Below are 27,185 nucleotides of genomic sequence, written 5' to 3'. Positions count from 1 at the left end.
GTACGTGGCACTGAGGGGGCATTATTACTAGTAATAGGTGAGCACTAAAATGCTCCGGTGCTCGTTGCTCTGGTTGAGCAATTTGGAATACTCGGGTACTCGACCTGAGCCCAATGTAAGTCTATGGGATGGGGTATCAGGGGCAGTAATAGGGACACATACGGCAGCAGTAGCTCAGTATTGGGGTATCAGGTGCAGTAATAGGGACACATACGGCAGCAGATGCTCAGTATTGGGGTATCAGGGGCAGTAATAGGGACACATATGGCAGCAGCAGCTCAGTATTGGGGTATCAGGGGCAGTAATAGGGACATATACGGCAGCAGCTCAGTATTGGGGTATCAGGTGCAGTAATAGGGACACATACGGCAGCAGTGGCTCAGTATTGGGGTATCAGGGGCAGTAATAGGGATACATATGGCAGCAGCGGCTCAGTATTGGGGTATCAGGGGCAGTAATAGGGACACATACGGCAGCAGCGGCTCAGTATTGGGGTATCAGGTGCAGTAATAGGGACACATACGGCAGCAGCGGCTCAGTATTGGGGTATCAGGTGCAGTAATAGGGACACATACGGCAGCAGCGGCTCAGTATTGGGGTATCAGGGGCAGTAATAGGGACACATACGGCAGCAGTGGCTCAGTATTGGGGTATCAGGTGCAGTAATAGGGTCACATACGGCAGCAGCGGCTCAGTATTGGGGTATCAGGTGCAGTAATAGGGACACATACGGCAGCAGTGGCTCAGTATTGGGGTATCAGGTGCAGTAATAGGGACACATACGGCAGCAGCGGCTCAGTATTGGGGTATCAGGTGCAGTAATAGGGACACATACGGCAGCAGCGGCTCAGTATTGGGGTATCAGGTGCAGTAATAGGGACACATATGGCAGCAGTGACTCAGTATTGGGGTATCAGGGGCAGTAATAGGGACACATACGGCAGCAGCGGCTCAGTATTGGGGTATCAGGGGCAGTAATAGGGACACATACGGCAGCAGCGGCTCAGTATTGGGGTATCAGGGGCAGTAATAGGGACACATATGGCAGCAGTGACTCAGTATTGGGGTATCAGGGGCAGTAATAGGGACACATACGGCAGCGGCTCAGTATTGGGGTATCAGGTGCAGTAATAGGGTCACACGGCAGCAGTGGCTCAGTATTGGGATATCAGGTGCAGTAATAGGGACACATACATCAGCAGATGCTCAGTATTGGGGTATCAGGGGCAGTAATAGGGACACATATGGCAGCAGCAGCTCAGTATTGGGGTATCAGGGGCAGTAATAGGGACATATACGGCAGCAGCTCAGTATTGGGGTATCAGGGGCAGTAATAGGGACACATACGGCAGCAGTGGCTCAGTATTGGGGTATCAGGGGCAGTAATAGGGATACATATGGCAGCAGCGGCTCAGTATTGGGGTATCAGGGGCAGTAATAGGGACACATACGGCAGCAGTGGCTCAGTATTGGGGTATCAGGGGCAATAATAGGGACACATACAGCAGCAGTGGCTCAGTATTGGGGTATCAGGGGCAATAATAGGGACACATACGGCAGCAGTGGCTCAGTATTGGGGTATCAGGTGCAGTAATAGGGACACATACGGCAGCAGCGGCTCAGTATTGGGGTATCAGGGGCAGTAATAGGGTCACACGGCAGCAGTGGCTCAGTATTGGGGTATCAGGGGCAATAATAGGGAAAACATACGGCAGCAGCGGCTCAGTGTTGGGGTATCAGCAGGATGAAGAGTTTGTGCAGGTTGGGAATAGATGAAGATGGGGCTGGAATATGAGAAGTGAAACGTGTCTTTGTTGTATTCTCTGCAGACGAATCCTGGCTGGAAGTTGTCATGTCGGTCTGGGCCAGATGGAAAAGACGGGAAAAAATGAACGATTCCATCAGACAGAACGTTAGCAGTAAGACATTATCTGTAACTGTGTTGTGATCTGTTATATGTTCTGTAGGACTGGTATCTACCACTGACCATATGGCGACAATATCCATATTGATCTTTATATAGAGATTATCTTCAGTAACAGCGCTGTCATCTGCTGAGGTCCTCCTCCACTATTAGGGTACGTCACCGAGTTGTAATCAAGGTTACCTGGTTAGGGGCCCACTCAAAAGTTTTGCCCTCCCTGAACCAAAACCCTAACTACGCCTCTGACCCCACATGATACTCCATACTGTATATTGGCCCCACATGATGCTCCATACTGTATAATGGCCACACATGATGCTCCATACTGTATAATGGCCACACATGATGCTCCATACTGTATAATGGCCACACATGATGCTCTATACTGTATAATGGCCAGACAGTGCAGGATGGGAGCAGCACGACAGGATTGTAACGCAGGATGGGAGCAGCACATGACAGGATGGCGACACAGAATGGGAGCACATGACAGACTGGGGGCGCAGGATGGCGGCAGCACATCACAGGATGGGAGCACATAACTGTAATAATTATAGGGGATAACTCAGGAGACTCTTTGCGTGGAACAAGACAACTACAGGACACAGTTTTATAAGTGGTAAAGTCTATATTGTCACACGGTGATTCAAACAGGTGCAGAGAGAAACTCAAGTCCACAACACTTGGTGCAAATAATAAACGCAGCTTAGAGTCTATAGGAAACTTCAGAGAAACAAGCAATCAAGCAGAAAGTCTATGAAGCACAGTTATTCTTGAGGATACTTGACACAAATAAATCCTTGACTTAGTCCAGACACAGATAGATATGCTATAAGGCAGTTCAAATCATATCTTAGCTCAACCAGGGAGGCCTGGTTAATAGTCTCAGATTATTGAAGCAGCAGCAGCTTACATGTCCAGCAAATGCAGATAAAGTAAACACGAGCAGCAGATGAAGGAGGATTACTGGAGACTTGTGTATGCAGCAGGAACTCAGAGCAGAGTAGCAGGATCACCACACAGGTTCACAGGAGCAGGTGTATAGCCAGGGAGTAATCAGAGGTCAGGAGCTGGATGCAAGGCAGAATAATCTAGCACAGACTGAAGGCTGGGGTGGAGTTTTATAGCAGGAAGACAAGTGCACATGAGACCAAAGACGCCATGTTGGAAAAGGGCAGTAATGCAAAAAAGGTAAAAAATGTTCAGAGTCCTGACAATAACAGGATGGGGGCTCAGGATGGGAGCAGCACATGACAGGATTGGGGCGCAGGTTGGGAGCACATGACAGGATTGGGTCGCAGGAAGAGAGTAGCACATGACAAGATGGAGGCGCACTAAACAGGATGAGGGCGCAGGATGGGGGCTGCACATGACAGGAAGGGGGCTCAAGATGGTAGCAGCACATGACAAGATTAGGGCGCAGGACGGGGGCCGCGCATGACAGGATGGCAACGTAGGATGGGAGCAGCACATGACAGAATGGGGCACAGGATGGGAGCACATGACAGGATTGGGGCGCAGGATGGGAGCAGCGCATGACAGGAAGGGGGACCAAGATAGTAGCAGCACATGACAAGATTAGGGCGCAAGATGGTAGCAGCACATGACAAGATTAGGGTGCAGGATGGAAGCAACACATACCAGGATGGAGACCATATACCAATATAAATGCTCGCCACCTGGGCATAGAACGGGTTCAATAGCTAGTCTATCTATAGTCACACACTGGTATATGTCCCTTATACTGGGCTTCATCTTGGTATATATATCCCTTATCTTGGTATATGCCACCCATTCTGCTGCTGTTCTTTAACCCCTATATTACCTATGCTGTAATAGTACGACATATGTAATAAACCCTGGTTCAGTGCAGGCTCCGGCGCTTAGCCTGCACTGAATCGGGCACATGTCAGCTGATCTATACAGCGGAGCCGCATGTGTGTATGAGGTGTACCGAGCGGAGCCGTGTGTGTGTGTGTGTGTGTGTGCGTGTGTGTACGAGGTGTACCGAGCGGAGCCGTGTGTGTACGAAGCGGAGTCGAGTGTAATTTTACATTGTGTAGTAGGTAACAGCAATTGTGCCATGAGTTGCTGTCTCATTATAAAGCACATGATACAGTGTCAGGCTGAGCTTAATGTCAGGCTTTACAAGGCTGCAGCACCCAATCAGGCTCAAGTGCATGGGAATTATTGGTGAGGCTGCCAGAGGGGAAAAATAGCAAGCCACATTGATTAGCCTAGCGTCGTCGCCCTCTCCCAGGGAGCTGCAGCTGCTGCATCTCCTCCAGCATTCACTCTGGACTACTGCACAGACTACTGATACGTTGCTCTGCAATCACAGCAGCAGATGCCAGTAACAGAGGAGGCTGTGGGTGTCCATCCCACCCACCACCCTGCTCAGCCCCACTCATTCCACGCAGGATTAGCCAGGCATTAGCTCCCTCCACTGCAGCTTACATTGGCACCCAGGCTGTGACCTAAGCCCTGGTGTTAGGTACCTCAAAAAGACGAGGCTGAAGTTGGTTTCTTATTCGTTCAGTTTCTTATTCGGAGCTGAAGTTGGTTTCTTATTCATCAGTTTCTTATTCGGCAATTTTTTCTTTTCTGTTTTTTATAGGTTTAACAACAAAAACTAAGCATCACAATAACAACACACAATGCAGTGAGGTGCCCTGATGTGAATACACTTAAAAACAGCTTCAAAAACAATAAAACTGGCACAAAAATTATACAGTGTGCAAAAGAGAACTGTATTGTGCACTGCACTATATCAAAGTGTTTGTTAAGCAACCTATTTATTGTATTTGGTTTTTGCACACATGGACATTCCTTGTCCTAGGTAACCTACCCAGTCCCTCGGCCAATTTACAGGTGCCCCGCGCCCTCAGAACCACCACAGTTGTGTCTGCATATATAAACACTCTCCCTAAGGCAAGGGTCAAACTTGCGAGTGCAATGCGAGAAACTCACACATCAATACCCGGCACTGGGGACCAGAGTGTGCGGCTGCATAGAAATACGTGCAACCGCACGCTCCGGTCCAGACTGCCGGTGGCAGTACCGGTATTGATGCGCGAGTTTCTCGCATTGCACTCGCAAGTGTGACCTCAGCCTAACAGTCCCTTTATTACTTTATATACATAAACAGAGCTTTAAAAAAAGCCGGATTACTCACCGGTAATGCTCTTTTAATGAGTCCACGACCGCACCCCACTGGAGAGGGATCCGCCCCGCAGGAACAGGAAACCTACCGAGAAATAAAAGGGGGCGGTCCGCCTCTCCTCCTCAGTTTTGGTTTCAGAGTACCCGGAGGACCGCCAGTATTAGGCAAATATTATTTATTTCATCTTCAAACTTATTTGCTTATGTATGATTAAAAAAATTTTACTCAATAGTATATACTATATTAATCTAGGGAGGGATGCAAGAGGGTGCTGTCGTGGATTCATTAAAAGAGCATTACCGGTGAGTAATCCGGCTTTTTACTCTTCGCCACGACAGCACCCCACTGGAGATCTTTCAGAGACCATCACCTAGGGGGGGACCACCGTGCTGAGGACAGTCCTGCCAAAGTCTAGGTCAGAAGTTGACGATAAGTCAAGCCTATAGTGTTTATAGAAAGTAGAAGGATTTGACCAAGTTGCCGCCTTACATATAGTTTCAATTGGGACCTCTCCTCTTTCAGCCAAGGAGGATGCCATAGCTCTGGTAGAGTGCGCTGTTATGCCTTCCGGAGGATTTTCTTTCCTCGCGGAATAAGACAGACTGATAGACTCTCTGATCCACCGGGATAAGGTGCTTTTCGTTACTCCATGACCCTTCTTGTGACCCTGGAAGGATATAAACAGAGCCCTACACTGTCGCCAGCTGCTGGTCCTTTCAATGTACTTTAACACTACTCTTTTAACATCTAGAGCGTGGTACTTTTGTTCCTCAGGAGTTGATGGATTACTGAAAAAAGTGGGCAAGATTATTTCTTGCGACCTATGGAACTTCTTTGCTACTTTGGGAAGGTAGGAAGGGTCTGGTTTAAGAATCAACTTATCCTGGAAGGTTAACGGGAAAGGTGGATCTATGGAGAGCGCTTGGATGTCACTGATTCTCCTAGCCGAAGTCAGTGCTACCAAGAGGGCTGTTTTTAGTGATAGGCATTTAATGGGTATTGAGTCTATTGGTTCGAATGGAGAGTCTGTTAGGGCTTGTAAAACTAAATTTAGATCCCACGGTGGAATTCTAGGTATGTTAACTGGATTTATTCTTTCACAGGCTGTGATAAATCGGGATACCCATCTATTTACCGCTATGTTATGGCCATAGACGGCTCCTAGTGCTGAAACATGAACCTTTAAAGTGTTTACAGTTAAACCTAGTTCTCTCCCTTTTTGAAGAAATTCCAGGATAGATTGCATCGGAATTTCTGATGTGTTGGGAGATGTATAGAATTGTAGGAATTTCTTCCATACCCTTGTATAAATTTTTGTGGTGGATGGTTTCCTACTCTGGAGGAGTGTGTTAATCAGTCCCCCCGAGAACCCCCTTAATTTTAGCATCTGCCTCTCAAATTCCAGGCCGTCAGATGGAGAGTGTCCACCTGAGGGTGGAAAAACGGTCCCTGGAAGAGAAGGTTGGGTGTCGAGGGGAGGACCCAAGGGTCTGAGACCGACATGGTTTGCAGCCACGAGAACCATGGTCTCTTGGGCCAGAATGGAGCTATCAGTATAACTCTCGCTCCTTCTTCTCTGATTTTGCGTATGACCTGTGGTAGTAATATCATTGGAGGAAAGGCGTATGCCAGAGTGAAGTGCCAGGGAGCTTGGAGAGCGTCCAGAATGTCCGGATGATCCGCTGGAGATAAGGAGGCGAATCTCCGGACTTTTTTGTTTTTCCTCGTGGCAAAGAGATCTATTTGAGATCGACCCCATAGGGATACTATGTCTTGAAAGATGTGATGATTTAGGCACCACTCCCCCTGTCTCAAGGTGTGTCGACTTAAGAAGTCTGCCTGCTGGTTGCTTTCCCCTCTTATGTGCAGCGCAGTAAGGGATGCCAGGTGATTTTCTGCTAGATTCAAGATTTCTCCAGCAGAAGACATCAGAGTCTCTGATCGAGTGCCTCCTTGCCTGTTTAGATACGCCACTGTGGTGGTGTTGTCGGAAAGAATTCTGACGTCTTTTCCCCGAAGCTGTGGGAGAAAATGGTATAAGGCGTATTTTACTGCATTTAGTTCTTTGAGGTTAGATGAGTTGTAGCGTTCTTCCATGTCCCATAACCCCTGGCAAAAATCATTCCCCATATGAGCACCCCATCCGTGAGGACTGGCGTCAGTGGTTATAGTATGAGATGGTGTTATTACCCATGGAACACCAATAATCAGATGGTCTGAATCTAGCCACCACGTTAAGGAAGTTAAATGATGTTGCAGTGTTCGGGTATGATGTTGGGCCCATCTAACTGCAAGTATACAAGAAATAAGGGATCCCAGCAATGACATGGCTTGTCTTAGGGATACACGTGGACTATTTATTGCAGCTGTGACCTTGTGTTTGATGAGTAATATTTTTACCTGAGAGAGAAGGCACTTTTGGGTTATGGAGTCTAGATGGAATCCCAAGAACGCTTGATGGGAAAGTGGAGTAAGTCTGGATTTGTTGGTATTGATTATCCAGCCTAAGTCCTGTAGAGAGGAAATTGCATGAGCCAAGCGGTCAGCACATTGAGTAATTGAATATCCTATGACTAAAAAGTCATCCAAGTAGGGTACAATTAATGTTTCTTTCTGGTGAAGATAGGCCGTCACCTCTAGCATTATTTTGGTGAAGATCCTTGGCGTTGTAGAAAGGCCGAAAGGCATGGCTGCATACTGGAAGTGACGGATCCTGCCGTTGATTGTCACTGCTACCCTAAAGAATTTCTGGTATCTGTCATGGATAGGGAGATGGTAATAAGCATCTTGTAGATCAATGCCCCCCATCATACAGTTTGGAAAAAGCAGTTTTATAGTGGATCTAATAGATTCCATTTTAAATGCATGGTTTTTGATAAATGAATTTAGTTTTTTAAGGTTTATGATTGTCCTGAAAGAACCATCAGGTTTGGAAATCGGAAACAAGGGAGAGTAGAATCCCCTTTTTTCCTGTCCTTCAGGAACCTGGATTAACACCCGTTTTGATAACAAGGTTTGAATTTCAAGCTCCAGAGCCTGTTGTTGTGTAGGCGAGCTGAAGGATGTTATACTCGAGTATATACGGTATATATTATAAGCCGAGATTTTCAGCCCAAATTTTTGGGCTGAAAGTGCCCCCTCGGCTTATACTCGAGTCATGATCGGTGGTGGGGTCGGCGGGTGAGCACTGTCATATACTCACCTGCTTCCGGCGTTCCTGGCGCCCTCCCTGCACGTCCCACTGTCTCCGGGTGCCGCAGCCTCTTCCCCTGAGCGGTCACGTGGGACCGCTCATTAGAGAAATGAATAGGCTGCTCCACGTCCCATAGGGGCGGAGCCGCCTATTCATTTCTCTAATGAAGCGGTGCCGGTGACCGCTGACAGTGAAAGAGGCTGCGGCACCGAAGACAGGCAGGGGGAAGGAGCGGGACGCCGGGAGCAGGTAAGTATCGCATATTCACCTGTCCTCGTTCCACACGCCGGGCGTCACGCTATCTTCCCGGCGTCTCTCCGCTCTGACTGTTCAGGCAGAGGGCGCGATGACGCATATAGTGTGCGCGCCGCCCTCTGCCTGAACAGTCAGTGCGGAGAGACGCCGGGAAGATGGCGCCGAGGAGCTGCAAGCAAGAGAGGTGAGTATGTGTCTTTTTTTTTTATTGCAGCAGCAGCAGCACAGCTTTATGTGGAGCATCTATGGGGCAACGGTGCAGAGCACTATATGGCAGAGCTATGGGGCAACAGTGCAGAGCACTATATGGCACAGCTATGGGGCAATGGTGCAGAGCACTATATGGCAGAGCTATGGGGCAACGGTGCAGAGCACTATATGGCACAGCTATGGGGCAATGGTGCAGAGCATTATATATATGGCACAGCTATCTATGGGGCAACGGTGCAGAGCATTGTATATATGGCACAGCTTTATGTGGAATATCTATGGGGCCATAATGAACGGTGCAGAGCATTATATATGGCACAGCTTTATGTGGAGCATCTATGGGGCCATAATGAACAGTATGGAGTATCTATTTCTAATTTTGAAATTCACCGGTACCTGCTGCATTTTCCACCCTAGGCTTAATACTCGAGTCAATAAGTTTTCCCAGTTTTTTGTGGCAAAATTAGGGGGGGTCGGCTTATACTCGGGTCGGCTTATACTCGAGTATATACGGTAATTTGTGGGGAAAGCGAGAGAATTGTAGCTTAATTCCATCTTGGACGATATTTAAAACCCACGAACTTGTTGTTATCTTTTCCCACTGGGTGGCGAAAAATTTCAATCAACCCACTACTGGTATATCATCAGTTTTTGTTTTCTCTTGGGGAAGGTTAGGTCTTCTAAACATGGTACCTCTCAGTTTGTCCTCTTTAGCGGTCCATGTTGATGACCTATCCGTTTGCCTCCTTTTGCCAAACGGTCTCCTCTTAAAGGCTCTCCTGTAAAAGGGAATAGAGGAGTCAGGAAAAGCTTTTTTCCTGTCCTTAGCCTTTTTGAGTATTTCGTCTACGGTCTTACCAAAGAGGTACTCACCCTCACATGGGATTGCGCATATTTTAGATTTTGACTGCGCGTCCCCTTTCCAGCTTTTCATCCATAGCGCTCGCCTTGCATTATTCACGAGGCCTGCAGATCTTGCTGCCAAATGGAGAGAGTCGGCGGACGCATCTGCCATAAAGGCTGCCGCTTCTCGTATTAAGGGGATGGCCGCCCGCAGTTTTTCTCTTGAAACCTTATTTTCAATTTGCTGGTCTAACTGGTAGATCCAAATGAGCATTGACCGGGCAGCGCAAGTGCTAGCTACTGCAGGTTTGAATATTCCTGTAGTCGCTTCCCAAGAACGTTTAAGGGATGATTCAGCCTTACGATCCAAAGGATCGACAAGTAGTCCCGCATCCTCTACAGGTAGAGTGGACTGCTTAGAGGTAGAGGCTACGGCTGCGTCGACCTTAGGGACCTTGGTCCATGTAAGAAGTTCCTCGTCACTAAACGGATATTTTCGTTTTGACGCAGATGGTAAAAAACTTCTTTGATCCTGTTTCTCCCACTCTCTTTTAACGCCTTCGTGCCATGCGCCGTACTAGTACGGCGCTGCCGGCACTGCATTAGTGCCAGCCGCAGTACTAGTACGGCGCCCCGACCACCGCGGTCTCACGCTGAGCGCCGCGGTGATCGGGTGCGGGTGTCAGCTGTATATGACAGCTGACACCCCGCAGCAATGCCCACGATCGGCGCTGTCGCCGATCGCGGGCATTTAACCCCTGATGCCGCTGTCAATAGTGACAGCGGCATAGAGGGGGATCGCGCAGGGACGGGGGCTCCCTGCGCTCTCCCACCGGAGCAACGCGATGAGATTGCGCTGCTCCGGTGACCTGGAAGGAGTCCCCGGATCCAAGATGTCCGCGGGACTCTTTCCGGGTCATAAGATGACCCTGCTTGCCGGCGTCTGCTGAGAATTCCTCATAGCAGGCGCCGGCAAGCCTCTGCAATGTGCCTGTCAGATCGGTGATCTGACAGAGTGCTGTGCACACTATCAGATCACCGATCTGTGATGTCCCCCCCTGGGACAAAGTAAAAAAAAAAATTTTCCACATGTGTAAAAAAAAAAAAAAAAAAAAAAAAAAAAAATTCCTAAATAAAGAAAAAAAAATAAATATATTCCCATAAATACATTTCTTTATCTAAATAAAAAAAACACCACACAATAAAAGTACACATATTTAGTATCGCCGCGTCCGTAACGACCCCACCTATAAAACTATATCACTAGTTAACCCCTTCAGTGAACACCGTGTAAAAAATTTAAAAAAAACGAGGCAAAAAACAACGCTTTATTCTCATACCGCCAAACAAAAAGTGGAATAACACTCGATCAAAAAGACGGATATAAATAACCATGGTACCGCTGAAAACGTCATCTTGTCCCGCAAAAAAAAAGCCGCCATACAGCATCATCAGCAGAAAAATAAAAAAGTTATAGCTCTCAGAATAAAGCGATGCAAAACAATTATTTTTTTTATATAAAATAGTTTTTATTGTGTAAAAGCGCCAAAACATAAAAAAATTACATAAATGAGGTATCGCTGTAATCGTACTGACCCGAAGAATAAAACTGATTTATCCTTTTTACCAAACGCGGAACGGTATAAACGCCCCCCCTAAAAGAATTTCAGGAATTGCTGTTTTTTGTTCATTCCGCCTCCCAAAAATCGGAATAAAAAGCGATCAAAAAATGTCATGTACCCGAAAATGGTACCAGTAAAAACGTCAACTCGTCCTGCAAAAAACAAGATCTCACATGACTCTGTGGACCAAAATATGGAAAAATTATAGCTCTCAAAATGTGGTGATGCAAAAACTATTTTTTGCAATAAAAAGAGTCTTTTAGTGTGTGATGGCTGCCAACCATAAAAATCCGCCCAAAAAACGCTATAAAAGTAAATCAAATCCCCCTTCATCACCCCCTTAGTTAGGGAAAAATAATAAAATTTAAAAAAATATATTTATGTCCATTTTCCCGTTAGGCTACTTTCACACTAGCGTCGGTACGGGGCCGTCGCGCTGCGTTGGCCCGACATACCGACGCATACTGTGCAAGCGCCGCACAACGGGGGCAGCGGATGCTGTTTTTCCACGCATCCGCTGCCCCATTGTGAGGTGCAGGGAGGTGGGGGAGGAGTTCCAGCCGCGCATGCGCGGTCGGAAATGGTGGACCGTCGGCACAAAAAAAGTTACATGTAACGTTTTTTGCTGCCGGCGGTCTGCCACAACACGACGCAACCGTCGCACGACGCTTGCGACGTGTGTCAATACATCGCTAATGTTAGTCTATGGGGAAAAAATGCATCCTTCAGATGACTTTGCAGGAAGCGTTTTTTCGCCAAAACGACGCATTGCGATGTATGCAAAAAAACGCTAATGTGAAAGTAGCGCTAGGGTTAGGACTAGGGTTAGGGTTGGGGTTAGGGTTTCAGTTAGAATTGGGGAGTTTTCACTGTTTAGGCACATCAGGGGCTCTCCAAACGCAACATGGCGTCCGATCTCAACGCGTTTGCGTTAAAAACGCATGCGTTTTTATAGAAAAAAACCAGAACACACACTGAAAAGTCACCCACCACCATCAAGGTGATAAAGGGATCCAAACCCTAACCCTACCCCTAAACTCATCCCTAACCGTTTAATTAACATTTTCTGACAGTCATAGTGCCACGTATTTCAGTGCCACGTATTTCAGTGCCACGTCTTTCAGTGCCACGATATTTAAGTGCCACGTATTTAAGTGCCACGATATTTCAGTGAAATACGTGGCACTGAAATATCGTGGCATTTACGTTAAATACGTGGCACTTAAATACGTGGCACTTAAATACGCGGCACTAACCCTAATCCCAACGGTAACCCTAACCACACCCCTAGCCCTGACACACCCATAATTCTAATCCCAACCCTAATCCAAACGTAAATGTAATCCAAACCCTAACTTTAGCCCCAACCCTAACTTTAGCCCCAACCCTAACTTTACCTCCAACCCTAGCCCTAACCCTACCCCTAACCCTAAACGTGACTGAAATACGTGGCACTGAAATACGTGGCACTGAAATACGTGGCACTGAAATACGTGGCACTGAAATACGTGGCACTGAAATACGTGGCACTGAAATACGTGGCACTGAAATACGTGGCACTGAAATACGTGGCACTGAAATACGTGGCACTGAAATACGTGGCACTGAAATACGTGGCACTGAAATACGTGGCACTGAAATACGTGGCACTGAAATACGTGGCACTTATATACGTGGCCACTGAAATATCGTGGCACTTATATACGTATATACGTATATAAACGTATTTCAGTGCCACGTATTTCAGGTTAGGGTTAGGGTTTTTTCTGTTTTCTTGTGTTTTTCTATAAAAACGCATGCGTCTAAAAAACGCATGCGTTTTACCGCGTTTACATGCGTTTTTTTCACACATGCGTTTTTTTTAAAAAAACGCATGCAGATAAAAACGCAAGTGTGAAACCAGCCTTACCCTTGGGAAAATAAAAACATGGGGGCTAAAATATAATTTTCGTGGAAAAAAATATATTTTTTATTTTCGCGGCTCTGCGTTATAAACTGTAGTGAAGCACTTGGGGGGGTTCAAAGTTCTCACAACACATCTAGATAAGTTCCGTGGGGGGTCTAGTTTCCAATATGGGGTCACTTGTGGGGGGTTTCTACTGTTTAGGTACATCAGGGGCTCTGCAAATGCAACATGACACCTGCAAACCAATCCATCTAAGTCTGCATTTCAAGCGGCGCTCCTTCCCTTCCGAGCTCTGCCGTGCGCCCAAACAGTGGTTCCCCCCCATATATGGGGTATCAGCGTACTAAGGACAAATTGGACAACAACATTTGTTGTCCAATTTCTCCTGTTACCCTTGGGAAAATAAAAATGTGGGGGCTAAAATATAATTTTCGTGGAAAAAAAAATATTTTTTATTTTCACGGCTCTGCGTGATAAACTGTAGTGAAACACTTGTTGGTTCAAAGTTCTCACAACACATCTAGATAAGTTCCGTGGGGGGTCTAGTTTCCAATATGGGGTCACTTGTGGGGGGTTTCTACTGTTTAGGTACATCAGGGGCTCTGCAAATGCAACAAGACACCTGCAGACCAATCCATCTAAGTCTACATTTCAAACGGCGCTCCTTCACTTCCGAGCTCTGCCGTGCGCCCAAACAGTGGTTCCCCCCAATGTATGGGGTATCAGCGTACTCAGGACAAATTGGACAATAACTTTTGTGGTCCAATTTCTCCTGTTACCCTTGGGGAAAAAAAAATTGCGGGCTAAAACATCATTTTGTGGAAAGAAAAAATTATTTTTTAATTTTCACAGCGCTACATTCTAAACTTTAGTGAAACAACTGGGGGTTAAAAGTGCTCACCACACATCTAAATAAGTTCCTTAGGGGGTCTTCTTTCCAAAATGGTGTCACTTGTGGGGGTTTCCACTGTTTAGGCACGTCAGGGGCTCTCCAAACACGACATGGGTTCCGATCTCAATTCCAGCCAATTTTGCATTGAAAAGTCAAATGGCGCTCCTTCCCTTCCGAGCTCTGCCATGCGCCCAAACAGTGGTTTATCCCCATATATGAAGTATCAGCGTACTCAGGACAAATTGCACAACAACTTTTGGGGTCCAATTTATCCTGCTACCCTTGGGAAAATAAAAAATTTGGGGCAAAAAGATCATTTTTTGTGAAAATTAATATTAATTTTTTTTTTACGGCTCTACATTATAAACTTCTGTGAAGCACTTGGAGGTTCAAAGTGCTCACCACACATCTAGATTAGTTCCTTAGAGGGTCTACTTTCCAAAATGGTGTCACTTGTGGGGGTTTCCACTGTTTAGGCACGTCAGGGGCTCTCCAAACACGACATGGGTTCCGATCTCAATTCCAGCCAATTTTGCATTGAAAAGTCAAATGGCGCTCCTTCCCTTCCGAGCTCTGCCATGTGCCCAATCAATGGTTTACCCCAACATGTGGGGTATCGGCGTACTCAGGACAAATTGTACAACGACTTTTTTGGTCCAATTTCTCCTGTTACCCTTGGTAAAATAAAACAAATTGGATCTGAAGTAAAAATTTTGTGAAAAAAAAGTTAAATGTTCAATTTTTTTTAAACATTCCAAAAATTCCTGTGAAGCACCTGAAGGGTTAATAAACTTTTTGAATGTGGTTTAGAGTACCTTGAGGGGTGCAGTTTTTAGAATGGTGTCACTTTTGGACATTTTCTGTCATATAGACCCCTCAAAGTCACTTCAAGTGTGAGGTGGTCCGTAAAAAAAATGGTTTTGCAAATTTTGTTGCAAAAATGAGAAATCGCTGGTCAACTTTTAACCCTTATAACTCCCTAACAAAAAAAAATTATGTTTCCAAAATTGTGCTGATGTAAAGCAGACATGTGGGAAATGTTGTTTATTAACTATAATATGTGATATGACTCTCTAATTTAAGGGCATAAAAATGAAAAATTTGAAAATTGCTAAATTTTCATAATTTTCAACAAATTTGTTTTTTTCACAAATAAATGCAAGTCATATCGAAGAAGTTTTACCACTATCATAAAGTACAATATGTCACGAGAAAACAATCTCAGAATCACCAGGATCCGTTGAAGCGTTTCAGAGTTATGACCTCATAAAGTGACAGTGGTCAGAATTGTAAAAATTGGCCGTGTCACTTAGGTGAAAACAGGCTTTGGGGTGAAGGGGTTAATTAATGCTTTCACTGCTGGTATAACTGGAAAACATCTCCTTTTTCTCTCTCCTAAACCCGCGAACATTATGTCCTGCATGGTTTGCTCACACTTTGTCTCCTCACACCCCATGGTATTCCTAATTGATTTAACGAAATTGTCCACACTGTCTAAGGGAAAACATAAGCGTCCCTCGATCTCTGATGAAGATGGTGGTGAAGATGACAGGGAGGCTTCTGAAAGTACAGTTTTGTCACTTTCGGAGTCTGACACAGGTGTTGGTGTTTTGGATCTAGTTTTACGCGGTTTATCCTCGGCCATAGTTTTTAGTTCCTCCCTAATAATGGCACGTAAGTCCGTAGTGGACACTGCTGCTCCCTGTGTCGTTTCCTTGAAACAGTCTTTACAAAGTTTTTTGGGGTATGAGTCTGGAAGGGGCTGGCTACACAAGGCACATTCCTTATGTTTCATTTTTTGTCGTTTTTTAGCCTGATCATAATAAGACGTAGTGAGAGCAGGAGAAAAGAGAGAGAGGAGGGAGACAACGTCGGCTTAATAGGCAGACTTAAAAACTCACCCAGTAAAGCAATAAGTACCGGATCAGAAGGCCGAGATCCTGTCCTGGATCTGTCGCTTTTACGAGCGGTCTCAGAGGATCCTCTGGTGTGATATTTGGCAGGGGGTACTGGATCTCCCGCTATGGGGTCCATGGCACCTGGGGATGACATCTCTGCATCGCCGATTTACTATTGTTTGGCGATTTTAAATAGTGCGCCTTTTTTTTTTTTTTTTCCTCTTCTGCGCATGCGCGAATCGGCGCCCCCTGCCGCAGATCCGGCCTAGACGCCCCGGAAGACAACCATCCACTTCCGGGGTAGTCTGTATTACGGCGGTCGGCGCATGCGCGGTCCGGGATTCAGCACCGGACCGCAATGGGAACGTTGCCGCTCTCCTTACCCGAGTCCAGCCGGCCCCCCGCACTGACGTACCGCACGCTGCAGATGATGCCAGGCGGCCTTCCCCGGACCCGGCCATCTGCATGATTCTTCAGACGAGAAGGGAGCTGTCTTGCGGAACTCCCCCGACACTGCTTCCAGGCTGCAGCCCCTGCCGTTCTCACGGATACCACACAGGCGGCATGCTAGCCCAGGTATGTCCCTGTAGAAGTCCTGTCGTCCCACGCAGGAACAGGAAACCTAAACTAAGGAGAGGCGGACCGCCCCCTTTTATTTCTCGGTAGGTTTCCTGTTCCTGCGGGGCGGATCCCTCTCTCCAGTGGGGTGCTGTAGTGGCGAAGAGTAAAAAGTATTTGTAAAGTCTGTTTATGATATGTAAATGAGGGCTTTGACCAGTTCTCTGCACTCCTGATCATGCTCAGTGCGTCTCTCTGAAGCGGGAACACTGACACCCAACTTGAGAGGATCAATAGAGTGAAGGGAAGAAGCCGCGCATGAGCAAGGGAAGTATAGAGCTGGCGATGATGCCGGTGCTTGTAAGTCATGTTATCACATCCACAGAGGCATGATAACATCTAAGTAGGCTGATTAGTTTGGGGACACTAACGCCCCATTGATTTGTCAAAGCAATCATTTACATATCCTAAACGGACTTTAGAAATACTTTTCTAAAGATCTGTTTATGTGTAATGTAATAAAGGGACTGTTAGGCAGGGAATTTATATATGCAGACACAACGGCTGGTGGTTCTGGGGTCTTGGGAGACCTGACGCCAGACGGATTTCACATGATCCGCGTGATGGCCAGATGCTCCCATTGACTATAAGGCGAGACCACTTTGATACGGCATTGAGCCAGCAAAAACAGCCAAACCTCAGCATGGTGTGACTTCCAGCCACGTTTCGCTGGCTCATGACCGGCCTCCTATTATAGTCAATAGGAGCATCTGGCTGTATCAGAAAAATGCTGGATCCTGTGGATTCCATTTTCCTAGACAAACAAGCCTGCCGGATTTCACAAGTGCGAATGTAGCCTTACAGTGTGAATGACTTTAGATACTGCGGGTTCAGATGCAACACCTGGCCCAGCATCTTCACTGCAGTAACAAAACTATAACTCCCAGCAGGCCCTGAAGGTTTGAATCTGACAGGACATGCTGGGAGTTGTAATTTTCAGGGGGTTAAGGATAGCAATAGATCCTCTCAGCATGGCGGCAGTCTGGCTTGCCTGAAGCACGTAAATCTTTCCCCAGCCAGGATCACACACAGTGAATGTCTGCCACTGCGCTCTGCAGACTGGAGGTGGGCCGCGGGGGTCCTCACTGTCTGCCTCATGATCGAAAAGCAGGGAGCAGTGAAAGTACATGTCAGGAGGCTGGGGTCAGGGTCACACTGTCAACGGCACAGGATGCCCAGCAGGCCCACATACTGGGCCAGACTGGGACAAAAAAGCCACCCTGCCACGCAAACCCCACCAGCGCACATACTACAACACTCCCCAGTGGATTTTGCTTTACTCGATTCTGCCCCTCACCACTCTCTTAAAGGAGATATTTGAAGAGTCACATGTGAATGGCGGTGCAGTGCGTATGATCGACCACAGCTGCTTACTTGGTGCTCTACAGAGCGCGGATTCTCAGGATCATGGTGGTCAAAATGATTTTTTTTTTCCACTTGTGTGCCGCGATCCAGAAAACTTGCCAGATGCAATGCAGCCACATTCCCTTACATTATAGGGCATTGTAGCTGCAGAATAATGGGATTATTGGCCGCACGCTGAATTGTGGCCAAAGTTGCATTGTAGCCGCAGCAAAATATTACCTCAGTGCAGTATAAGCGCTGCAATACAATTCATATACAGCATCTTACTAAGGCCTCGCTCACACGGCTGGAGAAATTGGAAAGAGAAATGTACTGTACATGCTGCTGTCTGGAGGGAGCGCCGCATGTCCATCTCCGCGGGTGAGCCGCGGGCATCAGTGGACGCATAGTGGACAAGGGATTTCTTGAAATCCCATCCACTATGCTGTAACATCTGGACGCTTCAGGTTGGACGCTGCGCAAGTACACAGCATCCAACCCACAGCATTTACTATCTGTGTGCACGTACCCTTAGAGGTTATAGTATATGACAGAGGATTAATATTAGTAATTCTAAATATGCATATTATACAGAGGTCAGGAACAGAAGCTGAGAGCAAAAAGCCCTTGTGCAAGAATGGTGTACGGGTCCCCACCTCTAAATAACACGTCATGCCACAAGAAGGTGGTGTATACACATAATTCACACGTCCCACAAGCACCAGGCAAGCTCGTCCCACAAGCACCAGGCACCCACATCACACAAGCAGCACACACGCTCGTCACACAAGCACCAGGCACACACGTCACACAAGCACCAGGCACGCTCGTCCCACAAGCACCAGGCACGCTCGTCCCACAAGCACCAGGCACGCTCGTCCCACAAGCACCAGGCACGCTCGTCCCACAAGCACCAGGCACGCTCGTCCCACAAGCACCAGGCACGCTCGTCCCACAAGCACCAGGCACGCTCGTCCCACAAGCACCAGGCACCCACATCACACAAGCACCAGGCACCCACATCACACAAGCACCATGCACGCTCGTCACACAAGCACCAGGCACGCACGTCACACAAGCAGCACACATGCACCCACATCACACAAGCAGCACACGCGCTCACCACACAAGCACGCTCGTCACACACGCACCGTGCACGCTCGTCACACACGCACCGTGCACGCTCGTCACACACGCACCGTGCACGCTCGTCACACACGCACCGTGCACGCTCGTCACACACGCACCGTGCACGCTCGTCACACACGCACCGTGCACGCTCGTCACACAAGCACCAGGCACGCTCGTCACCCACACGCTGTGCACGCTCGTCACCCACGCGTCGTGCACGCTCGTCACACACGCACCGTGCACGCTCGTCACACACGCACCGTGCACGCTCGTCACACACGCACCGTGCACGCTCGGCACACACGCACCGTGCACGCTCGGCACACACGCACCGTGCACGCTCGGCACACACGCACCGTGCACGCTCGGCACACACGCACCGTGCACGCTCGGCACACACGCACCGTGCACGCTCGGCACACACGCACCGTGCACGCTGGTACAGCAGCTCACATGAAACAAGTGCAGTGTACACAAATATCCAGTACAGAATATACACAGCACACATTCTAAACATGGCAGTAAAGTGACAGCATTATTAACCTCATCAGATCCTGTCTCCATTCCAGCAAGATGCATCCTGCACCGAGTAGTGGGCCCTAAACGGTAAGCTCCGCCCCCAACGCTGCTAAGCTCCGCCCCCAGGTCAAGAAATCTGAGGAAGTTATAATCCCCTTCATAAAACGTGATGCCACAGGCTCATTCACAGAGTCACGACTCCCTCACAGGGCGGCAGGATAGCGGGAGCCGGGAGAGCAGAGTGAAGTTAGTCACCGACCGACTACTTCTCCTCACCACACAGCAGCCAGCACAGCAGCACATGCGCAGCGGGAGCTGGGAGAGCAGAGCGCACTGCGCAGCCGCAGCGTTACTAGCAGAGCGCGGTGCGTGTCACCGCCCACAAAGAACGTCAAGGGCCTTATCCTGTGGCGACAGTGAGGGAGCCAGCGTCGCCGCGGTCAGAGCCTGAGGTATCAGGGGACGCGCGCATGACACTCTGAAAACTTCCGACGCGCTTTTAAAAGGCCCCCAGGGCCCACCGGGCATTTACCCGCTACCCCGCCAGGCCAGGCCTGCTGTGTGCGTGAGAAGCAGAGTCCTGTGCGGGGCAAAGCCTCCAAATCGAGACAGTCCCGCACAATGAGGGACAGTGGGGAGTTATGGGTAAGTGATCAATAGATTCCTCCGCCGACAGACACTCTGTCTGCGATCTGCTACAGCTGAACAAGCAAGCTCCGTAGCTTCACACTCGCTTCTCCCAGCATGCTCTGCGGCGCATCTCATTTGCATATTTGTTTGGGATAAAATATTAATTATTTGCCAATTACGTCCTATTTTTGTAATTTTTATGAGCACATCCATAGACTGCTCATCAGTGACAAGGTTTTTGCACAAGTTATAAAAAAAAGTCTTCATTACTTAAAAGGTGTGATACCGATGGACCATATAAACGGCTGAGAGCAGTAATAGTATTGTGCAAGGTTCGGTACTGAGCCGGTAGCACATGTACTAAAATTGGAACGATACAGAGAAGATTAGCATGGCCCCTGCGCAAGGATGACACGCTTAGTCGTGGAAGCGTTCCATATTTTTCAACTGATTTAACCCCTTCACTCCGAAGCCTGTTTTCACCTAAGTGACAGGGCCAATTTTTACAATTCTGACCACTGTCACTTTGAGGTTATAACTCTGAAACGCTTCAACGGATCCAGGTGATTCTGATTTTGTTTTCTCATGACATATTGTACTTCATGATAGTGGTAAAACTTCTTCGATATGACTTGCATTTATTTGTGAAAAAAAACAGAAATTTGTCAAATTATGAAAATGTAGCAATTTTCACCATTATTTCCCACATGTCTGCTTTACATCAGCACAATTTTGGAAACATAATTTTTTTTTGTTAGGGAGTTATAAGGGTTAAAATTTGACCAGCGATTTCTCTTTTTTGCAACAAAATTTGCAAAACCATTTTTTTTACGGACCACCTCACACTTGAAGTGACTTTGAGGGGTCTATATGACAGAAAATGCCCAAAAGTGACACCATTCTAAAAACTGCACCCCTCAAGGTACTCAAAACCACATTCAAAAATTTGATTAACCCTTCAGGTGCTTCACAGTAATTTTTGGAATGTTTAACCCCTTAACGACCGGCGATACACCTTTTAACGGCGGCCGCTAAGGGTACTTAAACCACAGCGCCGTTAATTAACCGCGCTGTGGAAAAAGTGAATAGCGCCCCCCAGAGTCGGATTTTCTCTGGGGTCTCGGTTGCCGAGGGTAGCCGAGACCCCAGAGAACATGATTCGGGGGGTTTTTACCGACCCCCGAGTTGCGATCGCCGGTAATTAACCGTTTACCGGCGGTCGCAAAAAAAACCCAAAAACGCGATTTGCCATTTAATTTCTCTGTCCTCCGATGTGATCGCACATCGGAGGACAGAGAAATAGGGTCCCCGATGGCCCCCAATAACCCCCCAATACTCACCTATCTCCCCCGGTGCTCCTCGTGGCTCCCGATGGGCGCCGCCATCTTTTTTCCGGGGAAAAAATGGCGGGCGCATGCGCAGTGCGCCCGGCACCCGGAAGATCTTTGGGGTCTCGGCTGCCGGGGGTAGCCGAGACCCCAAAGAACATGATCGGGGTCGGTTTTTACCGACCCCTGTTTTGCGATCGCCGGTAATTAACTGTTTACCGGCGACCGCAAAAAAAAAAAAAAAAAAGCGATCTGTAATTCTCTGTCCTCTGATGTGATCGCACATCAGAGGACAGAGAAATAGGGGGATTCGGGGACCCTGTCATACTCACCCGGTGTCCCTGGGTCCTCCTGCGTCTCCTCCTGCCGGCCGGCTTCTTCCTCGGGAAAGAAAATGGCCCATGCGCCCGCCATCTGCTGCCATCTGCCGGCCGGCAGGAGAGACGAGTTTGGGCTAAAATTAGGGTTAGGGCTAGGGTTAGGGCTAGGGTTGGGGCTAAATTTAGGGTTAGGGCTAGGTTTAGGGTTAGGCTACTTTCACACTAGCGTTTTTGGCTTCCGTCGCAATGCGTCGTTGGAGAAAAAACGCATCCTGCAAAAGTGCTTGCAGGATGCGTTTTTTCTCCATTGACTTGCATTAGCGACACATTGCGACGGATTGCCACACGTCGCATCCGTCGTGCGACGGATGCGTCGTGCTTTGGCGGACCGTCGGCACAAAAAACGCTACATGTAACTTTTTTTGTGCGACGTGTCCGCCATTTTCGACCGCGCATGCGCGGCCGGAACTCCGCCCCCGCCTCCCCGCACCTCACAGTGGGGCAGCGGATGCATTGAAAAAACAGCATCTGCTGCACCAGTTGTGCGGCGCTTACAACGCTAGCGTCGGTACGTCGGCCCGACACACTGCGATGGGCCGAGTACGACGCTAGTGTGAAAGTAGCCTTAGGCTTCTTTCACACTTGCGTCGGTACGGGGCGGTCGCAATGCCTCAGCCCGACGTACCGACGCACGTTGTGAAAATTGTGCACAACGTGGGCAGTGGATGCAGTTTTTTCACGCATCCGCTGCCCAGTCTATGTCCTGGGGAGGAGGGGGCAGAGTTACGGCCGCGCATGCGTGGAAATGGCGGACGCGACGTACAAAAAAAAGGTTACATTGAACTTTTTTTGTGACGACGGTCCGCCAAAACACAACGGATCCAGTGTACGATGGACGCGACGTGTGGCCATCCATCGGTAATACAAGTCTATGGGCAAAAAAGGCATCCTGTGGGCACATTTGCAGGATCCGTTTTTTGTCCAAAACGACGGATTGTGACGGATGCCACACGACGCAAGTGTGAAAGTAGCCTTAGGGTTAGGGTTGGGGCTAAAGTTAGGGCTAGGGTTAGGGTTAAATTTAGGGTTAGGATTGGGGCTAAAGTTAGGGTTAGGCCTAGGGTTGGGGCTAAAATTAGGGTTAGGGTTGGGGCTAAAGTTAGGGTTGGGGCTAAAGTTAGGGTTAGAGTTGGGATTAGGGTTTGGATTAGGGTTGGTATTAGGGTTACGTTTGGGATTAGGGTTGGGATTAGGGATACGTTTGGGATTAGGGTTGGGATTAGGGTTAGGGTTGTGAATAGGATTATGGATCGGGTTGAGATTAGGGTTAGGGGTGTGTTGGAGTTAGGGTTGGAGTTAGAATTGGGGGGTTTCCACTGTTTAGGTACATCAGGGGGTCTCCAAACACGACAGCCAATTTTGCGCTAAAAAAGTCAAATGGTGCTCCCTCCCTTCTGAGCTCTGCCGTGCGCCCAAACAGTGGTTTACCCCCACATATGGGGTACCAGCATACTAGTACGGCGCATGTCGCGAAGGGGTTAAACTAAAATGTCACTTTTATCCTTTTCTAAGGTAAAGAACATTTCTTGTCTTGTTGTGGATGATGATGTGAGTTAGAGATAGCTGCTGCTTCACGCTGTCACCGCAAAAAAGGGGGTTTGTGTCATGTGACCACCGCTGCTTAGTGAATGCTTGCGAACCAACGTGGCAACATTACTCAAAGGCGGCACTGAGAGGCATTACTAATTGCACGTGGTACTGAGGGGGCATTATAACACAGTGGCACTGAGAGGGCATTACTAATTGCATGTGGCACTGAGGGGGCATTATAACTTGTACGTGGTACTGAGGGGGCATTATAACTTGTACGTGGTACTGAGGGGGCATTATATCTTGTACGTGGTACTGAGGGGGCATTATAACTTGTACGTGGCACTGAGGGGGCATTATAACTTATATGTGGCACTGAGGGGGCATTATAACTTATACGTGGGACTGAGGGGGCATTATAATTATATGTGGCACTGAGAGGGCATTACTAATTGCACGTGGTACTGAGGGGGCATTATAACTTGTACGTGGCACTGAGGGGGCTTATGAGCATGTGATATATATATCACTATATCAATATACTACGTGGCTGGGCAATATACTACCATGTTTCCCCGAATATAAGCCAGTGTCTTATATTCTTTTTACCCCCAAAAGTCCCACTATGGCTTATTTTCGGGGTATGGCTTATATTAGCCAAAAAAAAGGCGACTTTTTTTTTTTTTTAACCAAAAAGTTAGTGCTCTGCACCATTATTGCCCCATAGCTGTGCCATACAGTGCTCTGCACCATTATTGCCCCATAGCTGTGCCATACAGTGCTCTGCACCATTATTGCCCCATAGCTGTGCCATACAGTGCTCTGCACCATTATGGCCCCATAGCTGTGCCATACAGTGCTCTGCACCGTCCATTATTGCCCCATAGCTGTGCCATATAGTGCTCTGCACCGTTCATTACTGCCCCATAGCTGTGCCATATAGTGCTCTGCACCGTCCATTATTTCCCCATAGCTGTGCCATACAGTGCTCTGCACCATTATTGCCCCATAGCTGTGCCATATAGTGCTCTGCACCGTCCATTATTGCCCCATAGCTGTGCCATACACTGCTCTGCACCGTCCATTATTGCCCCATAGCTGTGCCATACAGTGCTCTGCACCATTATTGCCCCATAGCTGTGCCATACAGTGCTCTGCACCATCCATTATTGCCCCATAGCTGTGCCATATAGTGCTCTGCACCATCCATTATTGCCCCATAGCTGTGCCATACAGTGCTCTGCACCGTCCATTATTGCCCCATAGCTGTGCCATACAGTGCTCTGCACCGTCCATTATTGCCCCATAGCTGTGCCATACAGTGCTCTGCACCATTATTGCCCCATAGCTGTGCCATACAGTGCTCTGCACCATTATTGCCCCATAGCTATGCCATATTGTGCTCTGCACCGTCCATTATTGCCCCATAGCTGTGCCATATATATAATGCTCTGCACCATTGCCCCATAGCTGTGCCATATATATAGTGCTCTGCACCGTTGCCCCATAGCTGTGCCATATATACAATGCTCTGCACCATTGCCCCATAGCTGTGCCATATATATAGTGCTCTGCACCGTCCATTATTGCCCCATAGCTGTGCCATACAGTGCTCTGCACCGTCCATTATTGCCCCATAGCTGTGCCATACAGTGCTCTGCACCATTATTGCCCCATAGCTGTGCCATACAGTGCTCTGCACCATTATTGCCCCATAGCTGTGCCATATTGTGCTCTGCACCGTCCATTATTGCCCCATAGCTGTGCCATATATATAATGCTCTGCACCATTGCCCCATAGCTGTGCCATATATATAGTGCTCTGCACCGTTGCCCCATAGCTGTGCCATATATACAATGCTCTGCACCATTGCCCCATAGCTGTGCCATATATATAGTGCTCTGCACCGTTGCCCCATAGCTGTGCCATATATACAATGCTCTGCACCATTGCCCCATAGCTGTGCCATATATATAGTGCTCTGCACCGTTGCCCCATAGCTGTGCCATATATACAATGCTCTGCACCATTGCCCCATAGCTGTGCCATATATATAGTGCTCTGCACCGTTGCCCCATAGATACTCCACATAAATCTGTGCCATTGCTGCTGCTGCAATAAAAATAATAAAACACATACTCACCTCTCTTGCTTGCAGCTCCTCAGCGTCCCGTCCCGGCGTCTCTCTGCACTGACTGATCAGGCAGAGGGCGGCGCGCACACTATATGCGTCATCGCGCCCTCTGACCTGCACAGTCAGTGCGGAGAGAGAGAGACGCCGGGAAGATGGCGTGGCGCCCGGCGTGTGGAACGAGGACAGGTGAATATGTCATACTTACCTGCTCCCGGCGTCCCGCTCCTTCCCCCTGCCTGTCTTCGGTGCCGCAGCCTCTTCCTCTGTCAGCGGTCACCGGCACCGCTGATTAGAGAAATGAATTATGCGGCTCCGCCCCTATGGGAGGTGGAGCAGCCTATTCATTTCTCTAATGAGCGGTCCCACGTGACCGCTGAACAGGGGAAGAGCTGCGGCACCCGGAGACCGTGGGACGGGCAGGGGGAGCGTCAGGATCGCCGGGACTAGGTAAGTATGCCTCGGCGCCCTCTCCCCCTCACCCGCACACAGAAAGTTAACCCTGCACTCGGGGCCACTAGAGAGAGGACAGAGGGGACCGAGGCAGTCAAAAGGTACCATGGCTTATATTTTCCACGTGTTTCCCACTACGGCTTATTTTCGGGGTATGGCTTATATTAGCCGCCCCTTCTCTACCCCCCACTATGGCTTATTATCGGGGGTGGCTTATTTTCGGGGAAACACGGTACGTAGCTTGGCAATATACTATGTGGCTGTGCAATATACTACGTAGCTGGGCGATATACTATGTGGCTGTGCAATATGCTACGTAGCTGTGCTATATACTACGTGGCTGTGCTATATACTACGTGGCTGTGCTATATACTACGTGGACATCTATCTATCTATGTCTCCTTTGCAGCGTTTCTTAGTGCAGACTCCTCATCAGCTTCTTCATGGAGCTTCCCTGCTGCAGAGGGAGACACCTGGGCAGTGCATTGTGGGTAATTCATGCTAATGCATGCAGATGGCAGGCCGCCCCTCCTCCAGCCGCACATTGCCAAGAGCTCTCGTTTGTGTCCTGCAATTTGCATACATTTACCCAGAATGCCTCTCTGCTTCCCTTGCAGTGAGACCAGGTCTGTGTGTCAGGAGAATAGAGGAACTGTGCAGGAAGCCTGCAGCTTGCTGAGCTCAGCACCATGGCCGGGGTCGGAGACTTGGATGCAGCCAGAGACCAGATCCAGAGGGAGATCGAAGCCCTGGAGAGAAGTTTGGGTCCAGACGTTTCATCCATCGATGTGATCGTGTCCGGCAGCAGCAGCAGCGACGACTCTGACGACGGTAGGCGGCTCGTGTACTTTTTAGTCTCCCTTATGTGTGTACATTGTATATAAAATACCAAATAATCGACGAAACTTCATAGCTATTCCTAAATTTTGCCAAATTCCTCTGTTCATAGCCGTATTTGTATAGGAAAATAATCGTCTAATCATTTATTGCGGATTTAAGTTTTATTATATATTCATTTTTATTTGATGTAACAATCACAAAAGGCGTTTGATTTCACATTCGTGACTTTTTATTTGGAAATCATACCTTTTTTGTTACCTGTTATATAATTATTCTTCGAACTTAAAGGGGCATACCGGCCATTAACAGTCGTCAGCTATCCATGGCTGTTTCTGTCTTGGCCGTACAGTTGTGTATATAAGAGATGACCTCCC

General features: G+C 48.2%; 2 protein-coding genes and 1 non-coding gene across 5 annotated transcripts in view; 2 read left to right on the top strand and 1 right to left on the bottom strand.

The window, feature by feature from the left end:
* LOC143766085 (coilin-like) overlaps positions 1-27,185 on the bottom strand; it is an 833,506-nt gene that overhangs the window by 443,938 nt on the left and 362,383 nt on the right. The window lies entirely within an intron of this gene.
* LOC143766083 (snRNA-activating protein complex subunit 4-like) overlaps positions 19,754-27,185 on the top strand; it is a 34,344-nt gene continuing 26,912 nt past the window's right edge. The window contains exons 1-2 of one of the 3 annotated variants that reach the window (XM_077253468.1): positions 19,754-19,970; positions 26,589-26,802. The gene's annotated coding sequence lies outside the window, so the exon portion shown is untranslated. Of the gene's footprint in view, positions 20,164-26,588; positions 26,803-27,185 lie in introns of all 3 variants that reach the window. The other 2 variants (XR_013213519.1, XR_013213520.1) reach the window with 2 other exon arrangements.
* On the top strand, positions 20,486-20,592 carry LOC143770835 (U6 spliceosomal RNA). The gene has a single exon (XR_013214748.1). It is a non-coding gene; the product is annotated as a U6 spliceosomal RNA (small nuclear RNA).

The sequence above is a fragment of the Ranitomeya variabilis genome, chromosome 4 (genome assembly GCF_051348905.1).
Source record: "Ranitomeya variabilis isolate aRanVar5 chromosome 4, aRanVar5.hap1, whole genome shotgun sequence".
In the NCBI taxonomy this organism is placed as follows: Eukaryota; Metazoa; Chordata; class Amphibia; order Anura; family Dendrobatidae; genus Ranitomeya; species Ranitomeya variabilis.
This window is presented reverse-complemented; position numbering and strand designations above follow the sequence as displayed.